At 37.3% G+C, this 26,228-nt stretch overlaps 1 long non-coding RNA gene across 1 annotated transcript in view; it reads left to right on the forward strand.

Annotated features, from left to right (window-relative positions):
* The window catches only part of LOC140708952 (uncharacterized), a 149,614-nt gene extending 130,241 nt beyond the window's left edge, over positions 1-19,373 (forward strand). Inside the window, exon 4 of the long non-coding RNA XR_012089264.1 lies at positions 19,213-19,373. This is a non-coding gene — a long non-coding RNA (uncharacterized lncRNA). The remainder of the gene's footprint in view (positions 1-19,212) is intronic.
* Positions 19,374-26,228: the final 6,855 nt, after the last annotated feature.

The raw sequence follows: 26,228 nt of genomic DNA on the forward strand, positions 1-26,228 counted from the left end.
AACAGCCTCGGTCATGTACTTCTTTGTCCTGTGTAGTAGCAAAAGTCGCAGGAGTCTCAACAATTCAGATATTTCAATTGGTCTGAAGAAAGAAGACTTTCTTTATCCTTCATAATTAATACATGTAGACACAGCAAAGTGGGGACAAGGTCAGGAAAAGGTGACTCTGAAACTGGAGATAATAATGAATGAAGTTATCCTTTTGCAGATGGAATTCATCTTTCTAGATAGTGTAGGTGGTAACATATTTCAAGTCTCTATTTAATAAATCAGAATATATTTTCAGGTGTAGAAGGGCTTCACTTCAACAAATACACAAAAACTGTTTTCTACAAGATACTGTATTGGGCTACATGACTAGTATTAAGTATGTGATAAGTAGTACTAGTAGTAACTGGTAGTAAGTGGATCTTAGGTAATAAAAATCAGAGGATCTGATTTGGCAATTTGCTACCAGGAGGTTAGTGATCTATATGAAGTGTACAGAAAAGAAAGCCAAAGGACAAGTATTTGGTAGTTCATATTCACTAGTGTTCAGAAACAAAATACTTTAATTCTGGAAACTCATTACCTATTCTTGAGTTAATTAGAAACACTCCTCCTAAGTAAGATGGATCGTTTCGAGCACTTTGTGGCCATCTTTCCCCAATTTGTTTTGATGTTATTTTATTTAGTGATCCTCTGACCTTGAATTTGTTTCTTTCAACAACCTTGCCTAGTAGAGAGAAATGCCCTGAATAGTAATGGGCTTCAGCTCTCAAGTTAAGAACTTCTACCAAGACTTTCCACTTACAAAATACTTGAAGTTTTGCATGAGCTGATTGTACATGCTTGCAAATCCAGTGAGGCCGAGTGAACAGTGATTTTTATCAATGCATTCTATGGAAAAGGAAAGTAAGAAAGGCAAATTGGTTTCTTAAAGTTAGTCAGTTAATCTGTGCCAGAGTTGAAACCAAAGAGCGAGCCTACCAACTCTTTCCGTGATATTAATATCCTAAGAGAATTGATAACACAAAGATCAAGAGGTGAAAGAATGAGCCCTAGAGACAAAACACGTGATGACTGCCCTCTGATACTTCTCCCAAACGATACTCCTTCCAGTTTGGCTGCCTGTCTCCTTGTGGTTTCTAGCACTTTGGTTTCTATTCAGGAGCCTGTTGGGTGATTCACATTTCTCTCCTGCACCATGAAGTCACTGGGGATGGCATCAGAGATGAGGGGAAGACAAACTATGGCATCTCTAGAGACATGCTTAAAAGAGGGGAGATTCTTCCATGTGGCCTGTAAGAGGAAGTGGCAGTCACAGAGTTGAATGCCAGAGTGGCCTGGGGAGACAGATATTTTGAATCTTAAGCTTATTATGTCTTTCTGGATTTTTAGGTTTGGACAAATTGCTGCATCTGTCTGCCTTGGTATTGTTGTTTGTAATTCTAGAATGAGAATATAAAAGTGCTAAAAGGAATACTAGATGCTTTACTTTTAAAATTCCTGAGCTAACAAGTAAATGTGCTGGAAGGAATTGGATTTCTCAGATCATTTTGAGATTTGGCCAATCATTCATTTCATATACTCACCACATTTAATCAATCAGATATAGTAATCATTGTAAGTCTTAAAAAAACATTTTCTGCCTTCTTTGTTTCTTAATAGTTAATTGATCCAATTCCTTTGGTACGGTGACATACATGAGACTCTTTCTGGGACTTAGCTTTCTTTCCAAATTTTAAACATCACATGTTATTGCCATATATGCTATATTAACAAATTCTGAAAAATAAAATCTTTAAAGGAAATTCTATGATAGAAGGATTGTGGATAAGCTCATCACATTTAAGACAATACTTAATTATCAAAATTCATTAACATGTTTTAGGGGAATTTTACATTAACTTTTGTGTGATAAATAAAAAGTAGAGTAGGAGTTTGAGAAGTGGAATTACTGTTTTTATTATTACTTTTGAGGTGGAGTGTCACTCTTGTGGCCCAGGCTGGAGTGCAATAGCACAATCCCAGCTTACCGCAACCCCCATCTCCCGGGTTCAAGCAATTCTCCTGTGCCTCAGCCTCCCTAGTAGCTGGGACTACAGGCACACGCCACCATATCCGTGTAAATAATTTTTGTATTTTTAGTAGAGACAGGGTTTCGCCATGTTGGCCAGGCAGGTCTCAAACTCCTGAGCTCAGGTGATTCGCCCTCCTCGCCTCCCAAAGTGCTGGGATTACAGGCCTGAGCCACCGCTCCCAGCCAATAAATACCTGCTCCTTATTCTTATTGGTTGTAAAAACTTATTAAATAAACTTATTAATAAAGTGCCACAAAGTCTTAGGCAAAGAGATAAAAAACCTCAGGAAAGTGAATCCCTGCCAGTAACAAGTTAATTATTCTTTTTGGCTTTAAACTGCCAGCTATTAGATTCCAAATTTACGTAATAGCTTTAGAGAAAACCACATTTGTTTCTACTTACATATCTTCAGATGCAAAGGTTTGTCACCTGGTTTCAGCTTGAAGCGATTCCTTTGAAAGCTTTGAGCTTTTCTCCTCAGAGCAGCAACAATGTGGAATGTGGAAACTCTTAATTTTTTCGTGAAGTGCCACGTGCCTCTGGAGCTGCCTAGGTTCCATGGCTATGTACTTTGTGTTCTGCCAATTTTGATTCATTTTTGTTCCTTATGAAATCTCTGTACCAGAAGATTTAGGAATAAAAAGACTTGCAACAATAACTTGTTACTGCACAAGAAGCAGAAACTGCTGCTGCCTGTTTTTTTCTTGCCTAATTCAGTAGAGAAAAACGTTCTGAAATTGTATACCATAGAGCCTCCCAAGAACTTTTGCCTGTATCAAGACCCAAATTCAAAAGCCACAAACTGGAAAATTAAAACTTTAAAATACCCTTGACTAGTGTTTGTCGTCTAAATTTAACTGCAGTACACGGACAGGTTTTTAATTAGGAAAGTGTGAAAACAAATGGAATCCTAAGCAAATTTCTTACTTTGGAATATTCTTGTGACGCTGAGGATGAAAGTTTGCAAGACCGTGCCTTAGTTTTGTAAAACCTTTTCTATGAGAAAAGAATTGGGGAGTGATACGTACAATACTGAAATGAATAGAAATGTGTGTTTTTAATACCACATGGTAGGCTCATCAATTGCTTGCTGGAAAGCAGATTCTTCTTGCTGTGAATCTGATTCCCGAGACTCTCTTGATTCATTTAATGGTTTATGCTAGGTAAATATTTCTCAAAATCCTCCCTTTCTTTGAGTGTTGTCAGCAGCAGACAAGCAACAATATAGTATTGTGTCCGGAATTGGTGGGTTCTTGGTCTCACTGACTTCAAGAATGAAGCTGCGGACCCTCACAGTGAGTGTTAGAGTTCTTAAAGATGGTGTGTCTGGAGTTTGTTCCTTCAGATGTTCAGATGTGTCCAGAGCATCTTCCTTCTGGTGGGTTCCTGGTCTCGCTGTTACCAGTGAAGCTACAGACCTTCGTGGTGAGTGTTGTAGCTCTTAAAGGTGGTGTGAACCCAAAGCCTGAGCAGTTACAAGATTTATTGCAAAGAACAAAGGAACAACACTTCCCACAGATGCAACGCCACTGGACCACGTTGCCACTGCTAGCTCCCACAGCCTGCTTTTATTCCCTTATCTGGCCCCACCCACATCCTGCTGATTGGTCCATTTTACAGAGACCTGATTGATCCACTTTACAGAGAGCTGATTGGACCGTTTTGACAGGGCGCTGATTAGTGCATTTACAATCCTGTAGCTAGACATAAAAGTTCTCCAAGTTCCCACTAGGTTAGCTAGATACAGAGTACTGATTGGTGTTTTTACAAACCCTGAGCTAGACACAGAGTGCTGATTGGTGTATTTACAATCCCTTTAGCTAGACACAGAGTGCTGGACAGAAAAGTTCTCCAATTCCCCACTAGGTTAGCTAGACACAGAGTTAGCAAGATACAGAGTACCAATTGGTGTATTTATAAACCTTGAGCTAGACACAGAGTACTGATTGGTGTATTTACAAACCCTGAGCTAGACACAGAGTGCTGATTGGTGTGATTACAATCCCTTAGCTAGACATAACACTTCTCCAAGTCCCCACTAGGTTAGCTAGATACTAACTAATCAGAGTATTGATTGGTGTATTTACAAACCCTGAGCTAGACACAGGTGCTGATTGGTGTATGCACAATCCCCCAGCCAGACATAAAAGCTCTCCAAGTCCCCACTAGACTCAGGAGCCCAGTCCACTTCACCCAGTGGATCCCTCACCTGGGCTACAGACGCACCTGCCTGCCAGTCCCGCGCCGTGCACCTGGGCCACCCAGCCCCTGGGAGGTCTATGGGACTGAGCCCCTGGAGCAGGGAGTGGCGCTCATCTGAGAGGCTTGGTCAGTGCAGGAACCCACTGCCGGGAAGAGGGTCGCAGGGCTTTGGGCATGGTGGGCTGCAGGTCCCGAGCCCTGCCCCATGGGTAGGCCGCTGACGCCCTGTGAGAACTCCACCGCAGTGCCGGAGGGCCAGCACTGCTGGGGTACCCGGCCCACTCACTGCAGCTGCTGACCCAGGTGCTAAGCTCTTCACCGCCCTGGACCTGCAGCGCCGGCCAGCCGCTCCCAGTGCAGACCTGTGCCCACGTCCCACGCCCGCGCCCGCGGGAACTCGCACTGGCCTGGATCGGCGCGGGCGCGCAGCCCTGGTTCCCGCCGGCGCCTCTCCCTCCACACCTCCCTACAAGCAGGGGGAGCTGGCTCTGGCCTCGGCCAGCCCAGAGAGGGGCTCCCACAGTGCAGTGGTGGGCTGAAGGGTTCCTCAGGCGCTGCCAGAGTGGACGCCTAGGCTGAGGAGGCACCGAGAGCGAGGGCTGCTAGCGTGTTGTCACCTCTCAGTATTATAGTCTAAAAATTTCAGACAGCTAGATGTGATCATATTCAGGAACTATGTACTTTTGGAAAATAATTTATTTGGATGTTTTAGAATAAGGGATGTTTCATTCATATGATACAATAAAGAGGAAAGATAAGAAAATATTGTTCATATTTTGGTGGATAGAACGTCAAAATCTTGGAAACGTTAAGAGATACTCCTAGTAATCTGCTATTCAATTCTGAGAAATGCCTTTCTTGGCACAGTCACACTTGGGAGCACTCAAATGAATTCAACAGAATTGAATTTAAAGCACTTTAGTAAGTATAGTGGAGGACGCAAAAGTTAAGACAGTGTACTTACTGTACTCTCTCATAGTGTGCTTTGAATGACACTGACTTTAGAATTCTACAAAAGCACTTATAGTTATTATTTTGGGACTGCTTTTTCCTTTCTAATAGACTGCAAGTGCTTTGCACAGGAAAGCAGGATCTTGTGTCACCAACAGGTAGTACAGTGGCAGAATCATAGTAGACACTCGAGGTGTTTGTAGAGTAAATGCTAAATTTTATTTTGTAATAGGAAAAGAAATGTTATCTTACGTTAATACATTTAAGTGTAGTTTCTTCTATTGACCAACGTTGCTAATCCTGCTAGATTAAAATAATAATAAAGAAAAAGAATTCCAGCTCTCCCCTCATTAAATCAAGATACACTTTGTTTACTAGGGAGTAATATCTAAAAGCAATTATTAATATTTCTCTTTTACTGTGCTTTCATGACTATGAATGTCACCCTAATTGCCCAGAGCCATCTTTTGGAAGAAAAACTTAGGGTAGGGAAATTAAGACTGTTACAAGATAAACGTAAAGAGAAAAATACAGGTAGGATGCAGCTTTGGATGCTCAAAGTTAGAAACATATCCTTTCAAGTTATGTTATTTTTCTGGAAAAGGATATTCCAGATTCCTTTAGCTCTCATGTAGCATACCAAGGGTTTAAATTGGCTTTATAGTCAGATAGAAGGATTTGATATAGGGAAAGTAAAAGGAAACCCAGGCTCTTTCCAATGCCTATGGATTATGGAACAAGTAACAGGCACAAGGAGAAAGAGCTATCAGAGCTAATCAGATGTATATGTCCAGATTTTACTTTCTTTGTGCTTAGCTCACTAAGTGCTGATAAGTAAGGGTCTCGTGCTAGCACACAGGGCCATGGGTGCTCTTAATTTTTAACTCCGGGAACAGATACTTTCTTTAGCTTCCCCTAAACAACTAGGGCGTGGCAACATCAACTGAAAGGCTCAGGGAGAAATTCAAGGCCTGAGGCATTTTTGTTCTCCCATACTACCCAGAGTTGCCTGGGGCATGGATGCTAAACTGAGGTGTAGAGGGTCAGCCATCAGGTCCTTTGTGGCGACAGAGGCTGAGGGTAAATGACCAGACCAAGGCACTGAATGGAGAAAGTGTGCAGATTTAGAGATCTTTAGGGCATAGGAGTTGAAAAGGGACCCAATCAGCCAGGGAGCTTCACCTAATTCTAACCAAGCCAATATCATACTGCACATTTCACCAGTCATGAATTCCACCAGCCATGAATGAGGGCAAGCAGAAAGCAGATGAATAATCCCCAGAGACTCCATGGCTGAACTTGACAATTTGTAAGTGAGAACTTCTAAAGGCTATGTAATCATATATGGATGAAAACTTTACCTTTTCTCTGCACATGCAAATTTTAATTAAATTCTGCCAACCTAATTATGAGATAGTAGTTGTTTGCCAAAGTCTGGGAATCTAATGGTCTGGTTTTAACCTGTCAATGATCAGGCAGTGTTGGCACAGGGTGAGGTCTCTCTTAATAGCCATTTGGAGCAATGCACTTGCAATTCTTTAATCAAAAACTGTTACTGATAGGAGAGTCTCACCCTGCTAAAGTCCTCTGAAATTTGTCATTCCAGATCAACTATAAACAAACTTGAGGACATTTATATTGATGGTTATATTGATGGATATAATGACTGCTTTCAATTCATTATTGATATCCATAATAATAATGACTTTTAATCAAAGATGTAAATTCCTAATTAGAAATTCTTTTTCCATTATTTCCTGTGCAGCAACAGAAATAACTTACTGTATATTACATTTAATTTACAAATATAATATTTTACAATCTCTCAATCACTCTGAGGATAGAAATTATTATCCCAATGTTTGCAACAAACTGACTTTCCAAGATTTCAGGTAAATTGCCAAATATTACTACTAATAAGAGTAAGGAGGCCGGGCGCGGTGGCTCAAGCCTGTAATCCCAGCACTTTGAGAGGCCGAGACGGGCGGATCACGAGGTCAGGAGATCGAGACCATCCTGGCTAACCCGGTGAATCCCCGTCTCTACTAAAAAAATACAAAAAACTAGCCGGGCGAGGTGGCGGGCGCCTGTAGTCCCAGCTACTCGGGAGGCTGAGGCAGGAGAATGGCGTGAACCCGGGAGGCGGAGCTTGCAGTGAGCAGAGATCCGGCCACTGCACTCCAGCCTGGGCGACAGAGCGAGACTCCGTCTCAAAAAAAAAAAAAAAAAAAAAAAGTAAGGAGCAGGTACTTATTGGCCGGGAGTGGTGGCCCACACATGTAATCCCAGCACTTTGGGAGGCCAAGGTGGGCGGATCACTTGAGGTCAGGAGTTCAAGACCAGCCTGGCCAACATGATGAAACTTTGTCTCTACTAAAAATACAAAAATTATCCAGGTGTGGTGGCGGGTGCCTGTAATCCCAGCTACTAGGGAAGCTGAGGCAGGAGAATCACTTGAACCTGGGAGGCGGAGGTTGCAGTGAGCCAAGATCGCACCACTGCATTCCAGCCTGGGTGACAAGAGCAAGACTCTGTCTCAAAAAAAAAAAAAGAAAAGAAAAGAAAAGAAAAAAGTAAGGAGCAGGTATTGATTAAATAAATCCTAATCATAAGTCAAGAACTTTCCATAAGTGATTTGAATTCATCTTCAGGACAACCCTATCAAATGAATATTCATGTCTATTTTATAGAGAAGAAAAATTAAGTAATTTGCTTAAGAATGCATAGCAAGATTAGAACCCAGATCTGATTTGATTTAAAAGCTGCTGTTCTTTCCACTTTCTATTTTGCCTTATAATTGTGTCTGTGTGAAGATCAGTTTTACCACTGTTCATGTACAATGTATTAGAAAGCCTCATATATTATTGGAAGGATGAAACAGCAGATTAAAACAACAAATTGCAACACAGTCTAAACTTACTGAGTTCTTATTATTCTATGTTTAATTCTCCTATCTTGTAGGAATGAAATGAGCTAATGTATTAAAAGTGAAAAAATAGGCCTAACACATAGTACATGTTTAAATCATTTCACTTCTCCCTTCCTCTATAAACTTAGAATATAAAGAGATAAATGGACAGACCGGTGTGCACACATAAACACATACTCCTCTATATATCTCTTTATCATATATACCTTTATATAGCATATAATACATATAATTTTAAAGCCATGAAACTATAGTATTATAAAACTATAAAGGCTAAAAATAAAATATTTGAACTACTTGCATTTTGATTTTTTTAATGCAAAATACTTTGTATATAAGTGAAAAATAATTTAATGAAATTCTTACAAAGAATACTTAATGACCACTTAAATAAAAAGAAATATCACAATTTGATCAAACCTAAAACCATTCAATTAAATTATTAAAAGTACGAAGCTTTATTTTAGTGTTAGTGACTATATATTATTATTGTTGATGTCAAATAAATGGTATTAGCTATAGTCAGGAGAAAGAGCTTAATGTTATTTGAAAATCAAAATGTTTGTTCTCACTCATAAGTGGGAGTTGAATAATGAGAACACATGGACACAGGGAGGGGAACATCACCCATCGGGGCCTATCAGGGGGTCAGGGCCAAGGGGAGGGAGAGCATTAGGACAAATACCTAACGCTTGCGGGACTTAAAACCTAGATAATGGGTTGATGGGTGCAGCAAACCACCATGGCACATGTATAACTAGGTAACAAACCTGCATGTTCTGCACATGTATCCCATAACTTAAAGAAAGATTTAAAAAAAATCAAAATGTTTTAAAACATATCAAATTATGAGTTTGAAAAAACCTATAATTGGAGAAAATGTACTCTGATAAATGCACAAAGCAAAAATACTCTGAAATGCTGGACAGTGGGATGTCTGGATGGCCCTCTTGCTCCCTGGGACTTCAGTCAGTCCATATGGTCATCTAATAGGAAGCCTGAAGACTGTGGGTGATCTTGCAGACCATATGGGCTGCAATACCTAGGAACAACTGGGGCTTGGCTAATGACGTGGCAAAAACCTAAATTTAGATTTAACTTGTTTTTATTGAGCAGAACCCAAACCTTCTGGTATTTTTGCACATTGCTTGCTTTGTTTATCAATAACTTTGAAATGAGACTGTAAAAATATAGCCCTTTCCACTATAGACATGTTTCAAGTGACCTATTTTGGAATGAAATGCCTTTCATTCTACAGAAATATTTTAAAAGCCAAAAGAAATAATGTTGTTGCAATTCTTATTGTGCTGAGAACTATTAAGACCAGAGCCCACCAGTGGTTTGGCATTAGAATTGCATCTGTAAATGATCCAGGGTACCTGTCTAAACCAAGATTGTCCTCTAATCTTAGAGCTGACATTAAAGAAAAGAAAACAAAAACCATGAATGTGTAGTTGCTAGGATTCTAGAAGTCCCTGAGGAGTGCTTAAACTCAGGAATGGACAAGAAGAAGGTCAAAATAGATAGAAATAAAGATCTGATGAGATGATCATCAAAATCATGAGATATAGCATTCTCCCTAAATCTTCACTCTGTTGCCTATCCTTAGATAAGCATCCTGTTTTGTGAGAGTCAATTTCATTTGAATACTTCACCTTCTTTATGTCATTTTAGCACCACTTACAAACACAGCAAAATTTATCACCAGGAAATAGAGTAAAGGAGACAGGGATAAGTAAGATAGAATTTAGGGGGTGTGATATTCTGAGCTGTGTTCTCTGTTTAAACTCACTAATTAATTTTTTGCTTAATCTCCAATTTTATATCGATTAATACACATCAATGAAGTACCAATAATATTAAGAAGTTTATTTTCAACTCAAGATTAATGCAAAATACATTATAAAATGGAGGAAAATTCCTTTACACAAAAGATAAGCGAGGAAATACTTTAAGATGACGGATGCACTTATTTTGAAGAAATTCAACACCTCCAACAAGAGAGATGGGTGTTTTCCATCAACAGAACTACTTTTCTAGCTCTTTGTGAACAATTTGCACTGGATTAAGAGGCATTAATTCTGGTCCTCCTTCTTAGGTTTCACATGTCAAAGACTACATCTGATGTTTAGAAGCAAATTGAAATTCCAATTAAGCTTATGTAAATGTCAACATCTATTTAATTTATTTTTACAGGTTAGAAATCAAAAGGGTGTGGGGCTCTCTTTTAGTTAGTATTGTGTTGCTTTAAATTTCTGTTTGTTCCAGATTATGATTTTAAAACTGGTAAATATGCCAAGGAGATGCCACATTTAATTCAGCAATGTGTTGTCAGATTGTTAGGAAGGAATTTTTATTTTCTTGAACAGAAGTGAGATCACTTGAGTAATATTAACTTTAATGTTCAAAATTGGCTTGGGTTACCCTCAACATCACACTTGATGCAAGATTACAAAATGGGAACTAATGCTTAGGTGTTTAAAGGGTTCTGAACATGATAAGCACTAAATTCTCTGTTAATTTATCAGCAGGCTATTTGATTATTACCAAGTAACAATTTTTTTCTATATTTAGGAAACTAATATAGAGAATGATATTGAGACCACAAATTGCTTCTCCATGTAGCAATGGTGTCATAAAGATGAGAAATGTACTTCTGTTACTGGTTTTAAACGTTGAAGACTGAATTTCACACTGGACAGAAACTCCTATATACTTTAGATGAGCAACTATAGTTAAGAGGACAAAATAACGTTTTCATTCAAAATAGAGACAATAAAAAAGAACAATGAGCAAGTAGAACCATGAAATCATGGTCATTGAGCTACATATAAAAATGAAATTAATATTCCAGATGATAGGAATTTCTATAACAAAAGTCCTGTGGGTATTCTCCCTGAAAATGTTGTGGAAGAGTCCCAATAGAAATAGATTTACTGATCCATTAGCAAATACGTATTGTATTTATCAACCAGAGACCATTCAAGAGACAACAACCACATCAGTTATATAAACAGAGAGAATTTAATATAAATAATTATTAATTAGGTATCCAGTTATTAACTAGATACCTAGTTAATGTCACAATTATTGTAATGAGCATCAAGGACAAAGTGGCACTCAAGAGAGCCTGACTTACAGAAAGCTATGATGATGTTTAATAAAACAGGATAATCCCAGAGGCAAGATAGATGGGAACCAAATGAGGGTTTTCTTTAATCTATACAACCCAAAGAAATCAAGGGTGGATGTTTAAGGGGCTGAGACAGTACCCAATAAACTACCACAGCTCCCTTGATCGATTTAGATACTTGGGCTAGTTTTCAGACCCAGAAGCCACAACTGAAGGAGAAGCTGAGTTTCTAGGATTAAGAACTCTGCAACACCATGGCAATTGCATGTAGAGTAATTATCTCTGCTTTCCTCTCCCACCACTTACTCAGGTTATCATACACTGATTAAAAGACAATGTTAACAATTTTGAGAGCTATTCAACACTATATTTGAGTTGACACTTATTCCTGGAAACCCACCAAAATTTTGTCATCCCATTCCTTCTCTTAGAGTAGAAGGTGCATGGGCAACAGGTAATGAATGGAGTCTTGGCTCATGTCCATACAGCTCACAGTGGGCTGTCTATATTCACCCACCCACTCAGGGATCATTTTCCTGGTTTGTCAATGTATTTTACAGTGGACATATTTTGTAGTTACAGAAACTCACACTGGTTCTTTGACCTGTGGAGTAAGAACTATCACAGGAGCCAGGTAGAAACTTTTTTTTTTTTGAGACAGAGTTCCACTCTTATCACTCAGGCTGGAGTGCAATGGCACAAACTCAGCTCACTGCAACCCCTCCGCTTCCTGGGTTCAGACAATTCTCCTGTCTCAGCCTCCCGAGTAGCTGGGATTACAGGCGCCCGCCACCAGGCCAAGCTAATTTTTGTATTTTTAGTAGAGACAGGAGTTCACCATGTTGGCCAGGCTAGTCTCAAACTCCTGACCTCAGGTAATCTTCCTGCCTCAGCCTCCTAAAGTACTGCCCCATCCCCACTCCCCAAATCAAGATAGTAAATCAAAAACAGCATTGCATCCTGAGGAGACATCAGGAATTAGTGCCTCCCATAAGGACCTTAATATACAAGGAAGGGATTTGCCATCATATCTTCACTAATTCACCAGCTGTCCCCTGGGTCAATGACATAGATACTAGAGGGTAGCAGTGGAATACTACAAACTTAGCCAAACAAATAGTATCATTTATACCTGCTGTGCTACATATGATAGCTTTGCTAGAACAGATTAATAGAGCTTTGGGTTTAAATATGGCTATTCAGTGACTGCAATAATTCTCAACTGATGATGTTTTTTTTTCTTTTACTGTCGTGACTGATATGGTGCTGTGGGCATCCAGTAGGTAGAAGCCAGAGATGCTGCTAAACATCATATAACGCACAGGACAAACACCCGTGACAAATAATGTCCAGTCCAAATGTCAATTGTGCTAATATTAAGAAACCCTGATCTAGTGAATGGAATGCATTTTCCATCTCTACTAAGAGGAAAGACCAGAAGCAGTTTACATTTACATGAGATGGACAGGAATAAACACCTAGATTCTTGGCTCTAGGGCTCTGTTATGTCTTCCATGCTATGTCGTTTTATAATCCAAAGGCATCTGGACCATCTGGACATTCCATTGAATGTCACGCTAGTCTAATATTAATGACTTCATAATAATGAGAACAGAAGACTATGTGCTCCAGAAGGTTGAAGATAAAGTCTTCAAAGTGTCATAGATCTGTGAAAAGTCAGTGAAATTTGTGGTCTATAGTAATGTAGGACATGCTAAGATACGCTCCTACAAATTCAGGAACATACTACATCTCTCACTTCTCACAGCTAAGAAGGTAGCATAATGCCCTAGAGGCTTCCTTGTATTCTCAAATTCTGGAGGGGGCATATTACTCACATAGGAGTGGTGCTTAGACCCATTTACTGAGTGACATAGAGGTCTAGCTTTGAGGAGGGCCCAGAGGAGAAAAGGGATCTAGCAGTTAATGGTTGTAGTCCAGATGTTCCTGTCACATAGACCTTTGTGACCTAGCAGATCTCATGCCATTAGAGGTAACCATCGTGGGAAAAGATGCCACAGTAGAGTTCATGGCAAGCCCAGATATTAGCATCACAAGATAGATCCCAAGAGTTTTGGAGCAAAACCATGTCATGTGCAGCAGAAAATGTAAAACTATTCAAAAATCAGCTCCCAGCATGCTATTGCATCCTGATAGAAACAGCATCCCTGGCCATGGAATAAGTAACCATGGTCCTTAACTGTTCATTATGAGCTAGATTCTACAGGGTTGCATGGGCCTTGTAGCAATCTTTTATAGCACAGAAGTATTGTATCTACTATTGAGCACAAACAAGGCAAGAGGCACAAAGTGTGAAGATCTTTGCATTATTTATTAACAAATACCAGAGACACGTTATCTCCAAAAGTGTGTAATGAGTCAGCTAGTTGTCATACAATCTCTGTTACAGCTACCCCAGTGTTGGCCCCATAGGAGCATAAAGAGAGTATTGTGGTGCAGGGATAAAGGCTATCCAATTGTACTACTCTGTTATGGTAGAAATGATAGTGTGTCTTCCAAAATTCATGTTGAAACTTAATTCCCAATGCAAAAGTATTAAGAGGTATGGCCTTTGGGAGGTGCTTAAATCACCTCCATCCTGAATGGAACCTATTATCATGAATAGGATTAGCATCCTTATAAAAGGGCCCAATGTTACAGAGAGTATTTTCTTGCCCTTCTGCTGTCTGCCATGTGAGGACACAGCAACAAGGTACCATACTGCAAGCAGTGAGCAGCCCTAACCAGGCACCGAATTTGCTGATATTTTGACTTTGGACTTCTCAGCTTCCAGAACTGTAAGAAATAAATTTTGGTGTTTTATAAATTATCCACTCTAAGGTATTTTGTTATGGCAGAAAAAATAGAGTAAGACAAACTCTCATGCACTTAGGCTGACAATAGTTGCTGCTGCTGTCAAGTGTTCAGTTTGCCAAGCAACACTGACCATCCCAAGCTCCTGATAATGGCACCATCCTTTGAGAACACCAGCCAGCCACTTAGTAGAAAGTTGATGTTATTGAACCTCTTCTACTCTCCTACAGACAGCAATTCATCTTGACTAAAATTAATGAATATATCAGCAATCTGTTTGGTTTTCCTGCCTTTAGGACTCAAACACCACTACTATTCAAGCTTACAGAGTGTTCAATTCAAAAATATAGGAAACTGTCTAACATTGCATAAAACCACAGGACCCATAGGACCACTACAGGACCATGGGATCCACTGTTTCTATCACATACTGCACCATGTAGAAGCTGCTGGCCTGATAGAGTGACGGCCTCTAGAGGTGCTGGTCGGCGATTGGTAAAGAAGCCAACAACAAAAACTCCAAAACCTGTATGGTTAACTAATTTGGGGAAACTCACCATTCTTTCTCTTTTATTTATAGAACATAGAGCTTCCCAGATTTGGCTGCACATTAAAGTCACATAGAAAAGCTTAAAAAATCTGAATGTTCGTGCTATACATCATGCCAATTAAGTCAGAACTTCTGGGGGTCACACCAAGGCATCAGATTTTTTTTTTTAATTAAAAAAAAAACCCCAGGTGACTTTAATGTGTAGCAAACACTGATTACTGCTGCATTAGAGATTCTTGAGGCACGTTTGTGATTAAAGAGCCTGAGGCATAGTGCAGTAAAATATCTGTTTTCTTTGTTTAACTTACAGTTTGCAAAATAAAGTTGTTCATTCTTTGTGTATCATTTGTAATATCTCAAGTAATCCTCGTATCGCATTGATATATTCTGAGAATACTTCTTCAGATAATTTAAACATAGCCTGCACCTTCCAAGTATATAAATCTGAAGGGTGAAACGTCGCATCTCATTGTTTTGTTCCATTTGCATTTCCTTGTTTATTAGTGAGGTGAACATCTGTTCAAATGCTTCTTTAAAGGTCAGAAGGCTTTCAGTGTTGCTGCTTGTGGTTATGGATAATTCAAACAAGGGATTAGGGGAAGAAGGTTCAGAACATAAAGGAGAGGGAAGCCAGTGATCTAGGGAAATCAGTCATTTGGACTCAAAGCCCTGGGTTTTTCACTGATATCAGTGTGGCAGCACGCTTCTCCCATGAAAATTTAGAAAGGCAGTGACGTTAAAGAGCTTGGTCTCACATTCGTCTGTGTAGCTGGAAATATTAGCACAGGGCATGTCAAGTTCTCCAAAAACATTGGTGAATGAACTTGTGAATTCAGTCTACTGCCATGGCATTCCTGAACCTCAGTAGGGGTTCATAGACACTGCATTAGTTTGTCAGGGCTGCCATAACACAGTACCATTGCCTGGGTGGCTTAAACAACAGAAATTCATTTTCTCACCATTTTGGAGGCCAGAAGTTCAAGATCAAGGTGTTGCTAGATTGTTTTTTTCTGAGACTTTTCCTCTCGGCTACTAGATGGCCATCTTCTTCCTGTGTCTTCCCATGTCCTTTTCTCTGAGTGTATCTGTATCCTCATTTCCTCTACTTACAAGAATAACAGTCATATTGAAGAGGCCCACCCCAGTGACCTCCTTTTAGTTTAATTACCTCTTTCAATACTCTTTAAAGATGCCAAATACAGTCACATGCTGAGATCCTGGGAGTTAGGGCTTCCACATTCCACTTAGGAATTTTGTATGAAACACAATTCAGCCTGTGACAGACACTCTGCAGGCAACCATATTTCCAAGTGGTCTAAAGAGGTGACTTTGGAGTTGTATACAAATTACCTTGAGTCATGTATCTAGCCTGAACTTTTGTGGATCTAGAAAACTTTTTTCTTCTTCCCTATCAGTTGTGTGTGTGTGTTGGATGTGTGTGTCCCAGAGAAAGAGAAACTGTTAGAAAGGAGTGCTCTAAATAAGTTAGATTATTGGAATATTCTAGCAGGACCCTGGTCTGCACAGGCATTAATAAGGGTGAGAGACTGGTGATATTTCTCCTCTCCTGTATAATTCCCTTGGGGAATTACATCTTTGCCTGACAGTTTGGAACCTCTGAAAAGGTTCTGGGAGATGCCTGGCAAATGTAACATTGATGATTGTCTAGCCTCAAGACTGACTACAGATATAGTTCGTTCTTAATATTGCTTCCTTTATGCCATTGTAAAGAGATAGAATTTAAGGCAAGAAGGGCTTTAAAATACTGTGATAAATTTCTTACAAAGTAGAGATTATCTTTAAGACTTCACTTATATCTAGAGCTATTCTTTGCTCACTGAAGAATTTCAGCAGTGTTGTCTCCCATCTTAGGGTTTCTAATCATTTCCATTTCCCTTGTATTACTGGGTTATTTTTACCTCAGTTTAAATGATGTAATCAAAAACAAAATACAAGAGGAGTCTGATAGAATAATATGTGGAACCACTCTTTTTCTTATTGAGTTTTGTGTCCATTGGGAAGACATATTGAATTGCTAATGTTTTCTTCTAGGACCTGTCGATATTTTCAGGTATTTTGCATCTTTCTTTACAATTCTCAGTCACTTGAAGAAAATACCTACATTTTCATTTTCATTAAAGAGGAACAGAAGAGGCAGCAAATCAATCCAGACCCCTCAACCCCATCATGTGGGGCTAAATTTTGTACTACAGTAAAGAGATAAGAATTGCAATACTTCATTAAATTTGATATAGGATGATTACTGAATTTATTTACTAGAAACTTAAAACTGTCATACTTATGAAAATTTAGTTGCCTACATATTTCATGAATTTTTATATGACAAAAGAAACAAAAATATCTATAAGCCAAAGACTGCATAAAACATTATACTTAGGGAAATTGATTGGAGAAGAAATCTATGTGTGATCTTGCTTTTCTCGCTAAACTAATGCATATAAGTGCAATTAACATGTCTCTATAGTAAGGACAATTTCACTTCTTCTGTAGTAATATTTTTCTAATAATGAATATAGGTGCTATGAAGACATACAATATCCCAGTTATATCATTTATCTGTTTATATATTTATCTATTTACACTAGTTTAGTGAATTCTACTCTACCTCAGCTACCTTAGCTATTTTAATGTGTGATTAGAAGCTACAGTGCATATTTCTGGGGGATTGGGGTGAACTCTTTAGAAAAGTTTTACTTCTGGATCAACTTCTTAAGGTAAGTGTGCTTGATGAAATAATTCAAGCTATAAAATGGGTGTAATAATTGCATATTGAAATTGTGGTATCAAGTAATTGTATTAATATATTAATAAAATATATAGGTACAACACACTAAGGCCTTGGCAATTGATGTAACCAAGGTTGTATATTGTAACCAAGATTGTTTCAAGGACTCTTGCATGATAGCTGGAACAAGAAAGTAGAACATAACTGGTACAATGAGGAGTTTTGACTTATTGAGGTACGAAAAAGAAACAGTTAGATCATCCCAGTAACTGTACTATCCGTGTGCTGCAGAATTCCTGTTTTACTCTGGAGGATGGCTCTCTTAACAACAACCCCAATCAGTCCTATGATTTTCAGTCACTTTAGATTTTGTTAATACTGAAGACTCAGTTACGTTTATTCAGACTAGTGGTTAGTCATAATCTTTGTGCTGGCTCATTGTTGATGGCCCTACAGTAGCACATTTGACACCCGGGGAAGATAGTTTTATTTGCTTGTTTGCTTTATCATCTCTTTCTCCCATACAGCAAACTATGCTCAGTAATAATCATAAAATAAAATAAACAATATTAATGGCCAGAAAATAAGTAAGATTTTCTATTTAACTTCATATATATAATCATGCCAGTAAAATTTTTAACCACAAAAAACTCTAAAAGTACAAAAAGGAAAAAACTAATGGTTTGATACTGTTCAATTACACTAATAAATCTTTTGAAAAAGGAGAAAAATCTTGTACCTAAATATTGGGTTGTCACAGCAAAGAATAATAAAATTACAGTTTCTGTTTCAAGACAGTTTTATATATTTGTCAATAATTTTGTGACAGTTGTCTCTTTTTTGTGCACATATGTGTTCAATAGATACTATATGTAGATTCAATCCATCTTATACTTCATTAGTTAACACTTATTAATTTTAATTTTTAAAAAGTTTCATTTTCATTAAACAACAGATATTCCAATTATTAGGAAAAGTTTTAAACATAAGGATACATTTGACAGAGATTTGTAAAAATTTTATTCATAATAAATTCTTGAAATTTCAACATGTGCTTCTCCCCAGGATTAATTGTATTAGCTTTCAAATGTCTGTGCAATGGAAAAAAAAAATTAAACACAGTTAAAATCCTCCAAACAATCACACAGCATGACAGAATTGAATTAACTCAAGTTGTATCTCTTTGTCTCTATGATCCTTGTGCTTTTAATTGTTTTAACTCAGAAATTCATTGTCCTTCATGGGTTGGACTTACAAACACCCAAAGTGAGCTTGAATTATGCTGAAGTATTTGTATCCTTTTGCAACTTACTCTGTAAAGTCTTGTGTGTTGGAACACTTACTGTATAACTGAAAGTTTCCCCAAATTAACTCTGATATACATGTTATTTGTATTTAAGGATAAAAAATAAAATGTTCTAATTTGAATATTACTCATATGTTATTCAAACTCAACTGTAATTGAAACAAATGTAAAATTAGAGCAAAAAAAAACCCACTTGTTTTGTTGTATTTTGTTTTCAGGAAAGAGCATTGATCACTGATACTATTGAAGATGCTGAATATCTGTCTTGCCTGCACCCAGGGCAGTCCTCTTCCATGTGCTCTACTCTTAGCCCTACTGTTAGCAAACAATATTTTACAGGTCTTTCATATTTCTGATTGCTTATAAGTGGCAGCACTAACTGCCTTTGTCCTAGACTGTCTTTCCACAAATGTTTGTATTGAGAACAGTCTTGAAAGATAGAGATGGTGTCTTCCTCCAGATTAAAGGGCAAATGTGCTTACTCTCCAGTGTATTAAATATAGTGTCTTCCTCCACAGCAAAGGACAATCATAACATCAATTGAAAAAAAAATTGAAGTTCCCTAACTTTGGAGTTCTCTTCTGTAACACAACCCCCTGCATGGACAAGCATCACCCAGTCTTCTTCACATAACCCTGTGGAAATCAGGGCTCAGGAAACTAACATAGATGCTGATATTTTGGCTACTGCTATTGCTAAGAGTAATAAAGTTCTTTATTTCTGACCTGGGAGTCTCATGTCTTCTTCCAGCATCCATGAAACTGTACGAGGCTAACATGCTACCTTGCAAATAGGGGAAAATCTCACTTCCCATATAACATGATTCTATTATACATATTTTGAAGATAAATTAACCTGTTAAAAGTACAAAGGAATGTAGATGACCTTTAAAAAACGAATAAGAGACTTTCGTGATTTCTTAGATGGGTTATATATAAAATGCTTTGGTCTTTAAATGTTACCTGCATGATGATTGGGTCATCTGTGTGTTGACACAGTGACAAGAAGCATGTCAGGACAAAAACCAGAGACATTCAAGAGTCACGCAAGAAACAAAGAATGAGCAAGTGTTAGATGTGTTCCACAAGAAGGTAGTGGCTTACTGGAAGGGATGCAGCTATGGTTTCATGTGAGTGGTTAAACAGGAAATGCCATAAGGAAGCTGAGTGAGAGGCAAAGGACAAAAGTCAAAAACGAACGATGGCAAAAGAAGGTAAAGTAGCTGAAGGCTGACTTAGAGGAGGTAGTGCTAGTGCAACCTGATGGCCTTTGTCGGGTCCCCAGTCTTTTAACTCTGTTAAAAATACACAGGGGCAATTCCACATCTTAACTTGCCGTCTCAGATCTGAAATCTGCAGGCATAATATACATCTAACTTGCTTTCTATTGCCTTTCTTTATGTATTTTTTTTTTTTCATTTTGGAATACTCCCTTTCAAAATTGAACATTTAAAGAGGGAAATCAATTAAAATCAGTTCATTGCAGTTTCCTACCTTTGGAGATCGTTGTGGAAGGGTTTCGATTGTTTGCTTTCCTTTATTTTAATTTACTGTTCATGATCTCCATTACAACTCATTTAGAGACTCTTTTTCCCTGGTTACGGATCCCTTTAGAACTGATGGCTATTTCACAAGTACTAATATCATCATTATTATGCACTGTCATGTTCTTAGAGAGACAGAGTAGGAAATAGAAAATATCTACGTCTTTTCCCTGTAGGAAACTCTAAATGGACTGTGACAGGGGCTAAAGAGACCATATTAATGTCACAGACTGTAGGGAATATATTATCTGCAGACTTTTATAGTCGTATAGATAGTATATTACATTAAAGATTAAAAATTGTACTTTAGACTAGAATTCTACTATAACTATTAAAGATGTAAAAATTTACATGAGACAGTTGAAAATGATTCCTTATTCCCTGGTTTTTAGAGTTAACTTAAAGCTGTAAGGGAAAGCTCTAGATTGAGAGACTGAGACAATCTGGGCATGCAATTCCATGTTTGTTGAGCACCTACTAGGTTCCAGGTTGGGAGTCAGTGCTATGGATCAGATCAGAGACCTATTAAGCAGCAGGACCTGCTCTTTAAAAACTATAATATTAATTTAAGAAACTAGGCATGAGTGTGAATTTCTTAAAGAATATTTCCAACATTTTAGAAAGGAAAAAAACCTTTAAATATTAATTCTAAATAAAAAATGTGAGTAATACTATCTCCTTTTAAAATGTTGATATATTTTTGTTCATTATTGGCGACAGAAATGTTGGTTTTAACCAGGCAAGCCTCTTGAATAAAACAATTTGTTGTATTTATTTTGTGCAATAAGCAACATTTTAGAGACAACTTACAGAAATGACCAATGCTTGTCAGTACACGCTCTGAACAAAAGCTCCAGATGAGGAATCTCATTAAAGAGGTAACTCACTGTCTTGAGACTGCACCTAATCACATCCTATCAGGCACGGTTTCAGATATGAAACTAGAGCATGTGAGTGGGAGTGAAATGAAACTTCCCTCCTTTGTGAGCAAGCGTCAGCACAAGTGAGCGATGCCAAACACTTCTCAAGAGGTTCAGACCGGGTCCATGCCATGAGAGGCTCTGTGACCGCCTGCTTTTATCTCCGCCCCACCCCATCCCCAACCTTTTTTCCAGCCACCTTACACTATTTTCAGATATTTGCTTGCATTTTCTCCACCACCCACAGCTTATCAAGTTTATCAAAAAGGGGAAGAACGGCACTTTCTTATTATGGGAAAGGGAAAAATGATTGGATACAATGAAAATCTAAAAATTAATTCAATTTTTTAAATCATCAGATATAAAATTATTGAAAAAAATTATGGAGGCTAAAAACAAAACAAATTTTAAAGAGTATATCTGAAGAATATTTACCACCCCTAACTTCTCTCTTTATTAGAAGTACTCAGCTTTTACCAGTTGATATTTATGATGGATAGATTTGTAATTATTAAATGTGGAGCTATTTGTGCCATTTCCAAAGGAGTTAACATTGCTGTAGATACCTTAATCATGTTCATTTGCTGGTTATGTGCTAACCAAGGACAGAGGCTATGTTCTACTTCTAGTGACCATCAAAGAAGGAATGCAACAGAGTCTCCCGTAGACACTCAAAAGTGCTTGCTGAATGAACTAGTTTGCATGTAAAGAAATGGGAAGGGAAGTTTATGAAGAATTCTCCAAAAAGGTTTCTAAATGCATCTTTTTTGTTTTTAGGCGATCTTATATATGTTACATAATAATAATGTTCTTATATATTTTCTTTAACTGGAAATCTTTTCAGGACAGCAACTACACTTTTTTTCACTTTTGGTAATCCCCCCAAGCCAGCACAGTGATAGAAGCATCACAGAGGGTCAACAAGTGTTTATTGTTTTATCTAATTACTTGTGGCTATTAATTTTTGCTGTGAGCAACGAGACCCTTCTCTCATGCAAAGTTAAAGAAAAAACACAAAGTTTTTACCAAGTGACATTTAAAAAGAAAAAACCCTAAAAACTTGAATAAACGAAAGACATTATGTTTCTGATTTGAAGAGCTTGAATATCTTAATATTCAAACCAATTTTAATGTTGAATGCAGTTCAATAAGAATGTAAATGAGGAAATAGATGGATAGATAGATATATGACAGAGATATTAATATGTTTTGGAAACTTATAAGGTGATTTCAAGTTTATTCTGACAAAAATAGCCATTTTGGGGAAAAATTGTCACAAGTGGGAAATGTACTAACAGATATAAAAATAAAAAACCTCATTAATTAAAAACGTGTGGTTCTGAGAGAAGATGTACAAGCTCAAAGAGATCAGACTAGATAGCTCAGAAATAGACAAGGCATATGTAGAAAATTAGTGTGTGATAAACGTGGTATCATAAAATATTTGGGAGAAGAATTGTTTAGGAAACTATGCTAAATATGTGTATAGTTAAATGATCGCTTATCAGTGATGCTGCTTTATCAAAATGGATTATAGAGATATTAAAAGTTAATTAGAGGACATAAATCTATTAGGAAAAAGAAAGACAATATGAAAGGTTCTTTTACTGATCTTGAGATGGAAAATTAAATTCTACATATAAAAGGAATGCAAGAACACTCAAAGGAAATAATTTATATTTTCATTACAAGAAGTAAAGAATTCTGTGTTATTACAATTCAAAGAAAAAGCAGAGGAAATCAGAAAACATATTTGTAACATATACAGCAATTTTGTTGTCATTTATATGTAAAGATTTCATGGAGAAAACTCACTAAATCTATCCATTAAGGTGAACAAAGGACATCATCGCAGAGAGTGCCAGCTGGCCAACAAAATTTCCCTCTTTTTCTTCAGTAGTGACAGAAATGTAGTCTGGCACATGGCTAGACTTACTCCTAGCCTACCTCATGGCCACATATCTAAGTCATCTCCAGTAGAATAGAAACAGAAATGATGTTCCACTTCAAGGCCAGGGCTTTTCAGAGGGTCCACATACTGTACCTTCCCCGCTCTCCTTCTTTCCTATTCTTCCTGTGTGGTATGACCCAATCTCAATAATAAATCTTTAGGGGGTGGTAGAGCCTGGGTCTCTCAAACAGCTTGTGTCCACCTGCCAACTTAACACCTACTGGACAGGGTGATAAAGAAACCTCTCTTTATTTCAGACTTTACTTGATATTAGCTCACCTTAACACACAATGCTTAAAAAAATGCAAATGACTAAAATACATTTATTTTCATTAAAAAACAAGAAAAATTAAAACACACACATACTTTTTGTCTACCAAATAATTATTGCAAACATGGAAACAACAAATGCAAAAAAGTTTATTTTTAGTAAAGTTTCAGGGAAACTACAATTCTCATATAATTACTGAGAATGCATGCTGGTCCCAATTCTTCCAAAATAATTTATATATATATATACACATATATGCATATATATATGCGTGTGTATATGCATGTGTATATATATACACACACACATATATATTTCAGCGTCTTGAACAAATCACATATTTAACTTAACAATTTGATAAATTTATTCTAAGTAAACAGTAGTAATAAAGATGTATGTGCAAAGATGTTCACTGCAGTGTTCCTTATAATGAAACATTTGGAAGCAAGTTAATACAAATAATAAGATGAATAACAGCAATTTAGCATATTCATATCATGGATTATTTAGACCCATTCAAATTGTGTTTAGGAAGTTTTTAAAATTACATTTAAATACTCATATTGTAATGGTTAGTGTAAAAAAGCAGCACATAAATGAAATACAGAATATGTTATCTAATATATGGAGGGAAAACGAGAACTGTATATATTTATAAATATAGACAATTTAATTACACACACTCTTATATATTTGAAAGGATATATGACAAAATATTATGTTTAAAACAAGTGATTTCTTTTTTATTATTATACTTTAATTTCTAGGGTACATGTGCACAAGTGATTTCTATAATCTTCCCTTTACCTTTCCATAATTATTTCTTGAATTCTCCACAGTAAGTATGTATTAGTTTATAGCTAGAAAAGAGACAATTTTGAAAAGAGAAAACAGGCTGTCAAAAAACTAAGGTAGATTTGTGAAATTATATTTGTCAATATAGCAACCATTATAGCAATTGATTTAAAACTGCTGCTTTTTAGGAGACTGTGTTAGCTTTATTTAGTTTTGTTCTCTGTTTATAAAACATTTTATAGTTTTAGAGTTTCCAAGATGTAGCATTTTCTACGGAGTATTATGAAGCTGACACTTCAGATATCAAATACTTAAAAAAAACTTTTTATTAACATATACATACAGAAAAAAATGCACATATTTAAAATGTATAGTTTTATGAATTTTCACAATTGAGAGGGCCCATGTAACCCATACCTAGCAACAGCATCAGCACCCAGAATACTTACGTTCCCTTATAATCACTTACACCCAAGGTAACTGTCTAGACTAATTTTGTAAATATATTGAAGAGAATGAAATCACATAGTATGTTTTATATTGTGTTTTGCTTCCATCACTCAACCTTACGGGTATGCAATTTATCCATTTTGTAGCACATATATATTTTTTGTTTTGTTTTGTTTTTTGAGACGGAGTCTCACTCTGTCGCCAGGCTGGAGTGCAGTGGTGCAATCTCAGGTCACTGCAACCTCCACCTCCCGGGTTCAAGCAATCCTCCTGCCCAGCCTACCGAGTAGGTGGGACTACAGGCACATGTCACCCCGCCCAGCTAATTTTTTTGTATTTTTAGTAGAGACAGGGTTTCACCATGTTGGCCAGGATGGTCTCCATCTCTTGACCTCGTGATCCTCCCACCTCAGCCTCCCGAAGTGCTGGGATTACAAGCGTGAGCCACTGCGCCTGGCTAGCATATATTTTTACATTATCTATTCTCGTTGCTGGGTGGGATTCCATTGTGGAAGTACATTCCAATTTATTTGTATATTCTACTCTTGATAGGCATGTGCATAGTTCTGATTTTCAGCTGTTGTGAATAGAGCCTATAACATTACTATACATGTTTTCTAGTGAACATACGTATGCAATTTAGTTAAACATGTATCTAAATATTATTGCTAGATAATAGGGCATGTATATGATCAGCTTTAGTAGATACTGCCAAACATTTTTCCAAAGTTGTTTAATCATTTATATTCTCATCAGCAGTGCACGAGTTTTAATTGCTCTACACGCTCACTAACACTTAGAAGTATCTATTTTTTTTTCTTTTTCTTTTTTTTTAGTCCTTTTGGTGGTGGTGATTGACATCTTAACAATATTAAGTCTTCCATTCAATTAATATGGAATGTTTCTCAATTTTATTCATATCTTCTTTAAATTTTTCTCAATAATACATATTAGTTTACAGAAGTACACTAAATTTTTCTTTAGATGTATTACTAATCATTGGACGTTATTTGACACCGCTGTAGGTGGCATGTATTATTTTTTAAATTTTCTTTTCTATTTGTTTAAAGTGTTCTCTGGTGCTCTATCCTAAGAACTCTAGCTGCCTTGCTTTCCCCAGACTTTCATCTCTGTCTTCCCAACCCAGGGAGTTCTCCCTACTTATCCTGCTTCTGCCTCCTTGTGTTATGGCCTAGACACTCTCTCAAAACACTACACTGGGACAAGTTTATGTCTTGCCTCATTCAGTTCCTGTTCCTCACAGATCATAGCCCTTCATTTCCTGATGTCCAGTTTCTTGAAAACCATTTTTTTTCCATATGTTTTATCGTGTGTGTTGGGGGTGGGGTGGAGTGTGATTGTTTCAGACAGGAGTACAAATCTTGTTCTTTTTCCTCCATCCTGGCCAAAAAAAAAAAACCCAGAATAAAGTCCATAAGCATTTATTTTATTATCATTTTAAAACAATATGGATATATTTGAGTACTTTTATATGCATGTCAAGTTTTACATACTTACAATTTTTAATGAAATTCTTAGGAGCTATGGAGTCCCTATTTTGAAAAGTTAACACAGTTTGAACATAGGTTAGCATATTATAAGAT

The sequence above is a fragment of the Chlorocebus sabaeus genome, chromosome 17 (assembly GCF_047675955.1).
Source record: "Chlorocebus sabaeus isolate Y175 chromosome 17, mChlSab1.0.hap1, whole genome shotgun sequence".
Classification (NCBI taxonomy): domain Eukaryota; kingdom Metazoa; phylum Chordata; class Mammalia; order Primates; family Cercopithecidae; genus Chlorocebus; species Chlorocebus sabaeus.